Source organism: Uloborus diversus, unplaced genomic scaffold, assembly GCF_026930045.1.
Source record: "Uloborus diversus isolate 005 unplaced genomic scaffold, Udiv.v.3.1 scaffold_1372, whole genome shotgun sequence".
Classification (NCBI taxonomy): domain Eukaryota; kingdom Metazoa; phylum Arthropoda; class Arachnida; order Araneae; family Uloboridae; genus Uloborus; species Uloborus diversus.
Window position 1 is genome coordinate 33,948 of NW_026558068.1, and position 6,000 is coordinate 39,947.

Sequence of the window (6,000 nt, forward strand, 5' to 3'; positions counted from 1 at the left end):
CACCCAAAACATTCATAGGAAAAATTCAAAAATAAGTTTTGCTAAAGTTGTAAAATATCACAATGATTAGTCAATCTAGTCCAACCATTAGTCAATGCTAGGAAACTTGAAAAAGTTCTATTAGAAATACATAAAGTTCATACCCAAAGATATTCAGCACTAAAAAGCTGGCACACATAAGAACATGAAGATGCAATCTACATGTTGGATATCCAGAAGAGTTGACACTGCCCGTTCCACTCGTGGACAGAAGTCAAGCCTTTTTCTCGGTAGACCAGTCAATTTTAGACATTAGGGTCCATCCCGTCTGTCCAAGAAACCATCAGAACAAACATTCAGTTCAGCTAGACTCCAGACACTATCTTGTCTTCAGATGGAAACCTCCTTTCCGAACTACAATACATACGGTTCACATAGCGCAAACTTTCAAACAGGCCCCGTCAGGTCTATCTTTGGCAAAAATCAACTTCACTTTTTAAAAAAAATCATTAAACTAATTCTTCACATACTTAAAGTGATTTTAGAACACGCCCGCTCTTTTAGCAGGGCAAAAAGAATTTTTTCTTGCATATTTAAAAGAACTAACTATGTCTTCAGCGAGGAAAAATTAAATCAGAGACAACAACTCCCCAGTTGCAAATCTCCTTATCAAAACAACCGCCGCAGCACCGGGAAAGGGTTAGCAGCTGAGAGGAAATAAGATAAGAGAGATTGATTGATTGACTCCTATCTTATACATTTCCGTTCCCACTACGAAATGACATGACGCAATTCAACATATGCATAAATTAGTTTGTCAAAAAAACTCAACTTAGTCAACATTTTAAACTCTAAAACTGTAAAATTGTTTTTCATTATGCTTTCAGCTAAGAGTTACACTACACTTTCACACATTATGTCACATCATTGCGATGGTAAACACCACACATGAATCAGAGTTGAATTTTAATTCAGGGGAATAATTCACACACTGGTTAGCTAACGAGATCATTTTATCAAGGTCAAAAAGAAGGAAATGAGTACTAATACTTTTTAAAACCTTCTAAAACTTTAGGAATTGTCTTCAAGAACCAAAAATAACGGCTCTGGGCAACATTTTTTTTTTAAATTGGGGAACTTATTTTCTGGATGCAACTCGTATTTCAAAATGTTTCATACCTTTTTAATTAGAAAGAAATAACCTTTTAAATAAAACAAACTGCAATATATGTTGCACCATTCTTGAGAAAAAGATCTGCAAAAAATTTTGTTACAAATTGCAAGAGAGAAATGATGTCTAGGCCACCATCTTTGGCAGCAAGTATCTTGGCCCAGAAATTTTTTTGGACAAAACCAAAATATACCCTGAATCTACTTTTTCATGAGTTTTAACATATGTTACATTCAAAAAACTCCAAGACCATCAAGGTGACACCCTGGTTGAATTAATATGGATTTTTACCTTGTACATTTGATAAATAACTATTTTAAAAAAGTGGCATGAGATTAGAATGTAGAAACGAGGAAAGTTACACTCACAGTCTGTCGACATACTGGGCATTTGATGGCACCTATCCAATTTCCATGCCGCCAATAGGTGATGACGCATTCCGCTGGAATAGATATTATTAGAATATAAGAACAAATATTTAGCCTTGAAGCTAACAAAAACATAGATGGCACAGTAATTCATTACAAATACAGATAAAATACAAAAAAAAAAAAAAAAAAATTAAAGAATATTTCTATAAGCTTGGATTGTGCTAAAAAGTAAAATAAAATAAGTATATGATTTCTTGGTTGCAATACTCAAAAATTAAAACTGATCTTAACATCTTTATGCTTAAGATAATTCTAGAGCAGCCAATAAAATTAAAAATTGAGAGAAGAAATATAGGTGATACAATAAAAGCCATTCAGTTTAGAACTGTATACTGCCTATTTTTTCGGTTCAGTTTGAACAAAAAAAAAAAGCTCCGAAGCTTCTGTAAAAGCTACAGACGCAGTCTACTAGTTTGCTTATTTTCTAACTTTATTTAACTGATAGCAACTACCAGCAAACAGTTTTGTAGCCTAAAATGTTCAAATCACTTTCAAATAAAATTTATAATATCTTTTTTACCTCGATCTCAGCTATAAAGTAGTAAAAGGAATGTATGTATCCCTTGAGCAAGTTGGGAAACTTCTGAGGGTGCTTGGTAAATTCAAATAAGTGTTGGCACAAAAGCGCAAATCCAAAAGCAGACCCCGAAGTGGTTTTTTGGGGGAAAAAAGTAGGAAATAAGGAATCAAAAATTAAAAAAGTAGGAATACAATCACATAAAAAAGTAGAAAAAAATAGGAAGAGATAAAAAAACACACACATCAAGAGGAAACAAATTTAGCGTAAATTTTATTTCTAATATAAAATAAACTAACAGTACTTTTGATTTAAAAGTGTCCCAAAAATAAACTAACAGTACTTTTGAAGTATGAAAGGGATTTAATGAAAGACCAAGTTGCAAAAACAAAACGGAAGAAACAAAGCAAGACAATCATCAGCATAAAAAATAAAGTGGTGGGAACAAAGATATTAATTGCAAAAATATGAAAATAAAATCTAAACAAAGAAACATCTTTCAACAATACAGTAATAAAATGTTTAAGTATGAAAAAATAAAATGTAATATAGCGATGCAAAAAAAAAAAAAAAAAAAAAAAAAAAACAAGTTTAATAGTAAAACTCATATTTTGGTGCAATAAAACCATTTTTGTTAAAGATTTGTTTTGTCAAAAACGAAAACATTCCTTCGAGAAGATCCATTTATCATTTGAAAAATATTAACACTTTCAGCTCCTGTTGTCATAAACTATGATACAAAAAGCAAAGCAAATATTATTTTAATTTTAGTTAAAAACAATCAGCAGCTGACATGCATTCTTGCATAAACAGGGGCAGATGTTTGAATTTTTAAAAAAAGGGGAAATAACTGAAAATGTAGAAGAAAAAAAATTTATTCTTAAGTATAGGACGTAAAATTTATAATAAAATAATTAAACTAAATAAATAACAAAAAAAGTTGTTGGGCTAAATGCCTTTATTTTTGTTTCTTGAAGGATTTCATCAATATTGTTAAAGAGAAAAAAAAAGATTTGTAACTTACCTTTTGCCATTCCGGAAAAACCTTGCACGGGAAATCCCATCCACCTGCCACCGACACTCAAATGTTTAAGTTTGAATCGGAAGTGATCGGGAAAATTAGTGGCACGCTATGATTGGTTGCCGCCATTCGGCAGAAGTCGGCAAACTTCTGACAGAGCACATGTTAATTACGTAAGATAACCTGTTGAGGTGTTAGGTGCCGAATATCGAATAAGATAAGGATTGAGCAACCTGCAAGCTGTGTGTTTCCGGAGTTGAGCTGCTCTTGCAAGATGCAAATGAGGTAACGTCACATTACTACGAGCACGGTCGGATCTGGCAATAAATATGCGGACCGATCGTAGCTCACTCTCTCTCTCACTCATCCTCTCATTTGTGCTGTTTGGTGTTTGTGTTCGTCCATATGTGTTGATAACGTTTTGACTGCCGGCCTCTCTGGTGCGGTCTGGTATTTGGATTGCTTCCTCGTTGATGCCCCCACTTCGGAAGCGCGTGCTGTGGTGATGTTCATCATAATGGAAAGTTATTATTGTTCAAGTTAAGCCAGTTGTTTAGTCTTCAGTGCTAAGGGAAGGAGTGAGTCTATCTACATGGCTTACCTGGATGTGGTGAATTGGTGTCCAAGGCATGAACTGACTACCGAGCGATTGTGACGAATTGCGGAGTTGTCCTTCTGCCTATGCGGAATTCATGGTAATAAGCCGATAGGACTTTTACATCCTGCGTGTTCATCTTGATTCAACTTGGACTTACTGTAAGACTTTTTTTACTTAGCATACCTAACATTTTTGAGGACTAAACTATTGTGTTGTAACTATTTATACTAATGCATGTTTAAATAAATGTTTTCCAATGTTAAAATGATTCATGTTTTATTTTCTTCGGCCAGATCACTTCCTCAAAATTCAGTTGGTAATGAGTTGCCTAATTCTCAGCTTAGCTGTAGGCTACTAACTCAATAAGATCTAAATATATCCAACAAGTGGTAGCAGAGTCGTGTGGTTGATCTGCCGGAGAAAATTGAATCATTTTTTATTATGGAGAAGGATTATCGAAATGTGGAGAAGTTGGGCTCCCATAATTGCGCTACCTGGTCAAAAGACATAAAAATGGTGCTCATAGAAAGGGATTTATGGGAGGTTACCCAAAAGAAACAAGAAGGGGAATTAACTAGTGCTGACAGAAAAAGATGTGGCCAAGCATTAGCCATCATCCCTATTTAAATTTAGAAAAAGACCTAAAAAGGCTAATTGATAATTTGGAAGATCCTAGTGAAGCTTGGAAAGCCCTTAAGACAAATTTTGAACCCCCATATTTGACCAGAGTAGCCGTGCTACGGGAATCCTACTTTTCTTGCAAAATGCAAGAAGGTGAAACGGTGGGATTATTTGCTGCAAAGTTGGGGGGAATTTTTAACCAATTAGTCGAAAATGGATATATCATGGAAGAAAAAATCAGAACCTTCCAATTGATACGACATTTACCTTCAAATTTCAGCAGTATTGTTCAAGCCATCTACAGATGAGAAGAAGAGAGATTTACTTTCTCTAAAGTGAAAGACGAACTACTGGTTGAGGAAGGCAGGATTAGGTATTTGGCCGAAGAGCCTAATGTAGAAAATTCGGCAATGTTTTCAAAACCCGGAAACTCCGGAATGTCAAATTGTAGGAGTAAATTCCTTGTTAAGAATAAAGTTTGTTACATTTGTAAAAAGAAAGGGCATATTGCGTCGAGGTGTTGGAGCCGAAACAAAGTAAAACAGGATAAGAGTTTTAAATTCAAAACCAAAGAAGACCCTCAGGCAGGAATGTTTTGTTCTGTAAATGAAAACTAAATTTCTGCAAATACTACCTACCCAAAATGTGAGGATACATGGCTATTGGATAGTGGCAGTACATCTCATTTTTGCAGAATTAGAGCCTGTTCAAAACACACAAATGGAGGTAGCTGTAGGAAACGTGAAGAGTCAGGTAGAGGGCATTAGGAAAGTAATTTTTAAGATTGAATCAGATGGAAAATTAGTTACCATCACCCTCAATAATGTTTTCTATGCTCCAACACTACGACGCAACCTAATTTCTGGTTCGTGTATAGACAGACAGGGCTATAAGCTTAAATGGTTGCCCGGAAAGATCTGCGTTTTTAATCAAGAGAATGTTAAACTATTTACAGCAAATTTAATAAACATTATCATGTCAAACCAAATTTTTATATTGATTGTGAAAATGTAAATTATACAAAAGTTTTTAAGACCAAGGGCCCGTCTGAAGGGGCCAACATGGTCAGTGTTGACATGGAGAAATGGCATAGAATGTTTTGCCATATAAATATGGAGAGTATCACCGAAACAAGTAAACTCGGTGCAGTCCAGGGACTAGAAATTAAGAAGGGGCAAAAACCCAATTGTGACCCTTGTCAATTGGGAAAAATGAGGAAGTGCTCTTTTAAATCTATGCCAGAAAGGCGTACTAATTCTGCACTTCAATTGCTCTACATGGATCTCATGGGACCCCTTCAGACCGAGTCCTTGGGGGGGAAGAAATATATTTTTATAATTATAGATGATTTCTCAAGAAAATCATATGTTTTCTTTTTAAAAGCAAAAAGTGAGGCATTTAATGTTTTTGTCAATTTTCAAAAAAGAACTGAAAGATTCCTGAACTCAAAAATTTTGGCTATCCGTTCCGATAACGGAAAAGAATTTGTTAACAAAGATTTTGAGGTCTATCTCACCAATCAGGGAATAAAGATAGAGCGGACCAACCCCTACACCCCACAAATGAACGGGGTTGTAGAAAGATATAATTTAACCATAATGAATGGTGTGAGGTCTATGCTCAACGATTCTGGATTGGGGGATGAGTTTTGGGCTGAAACCG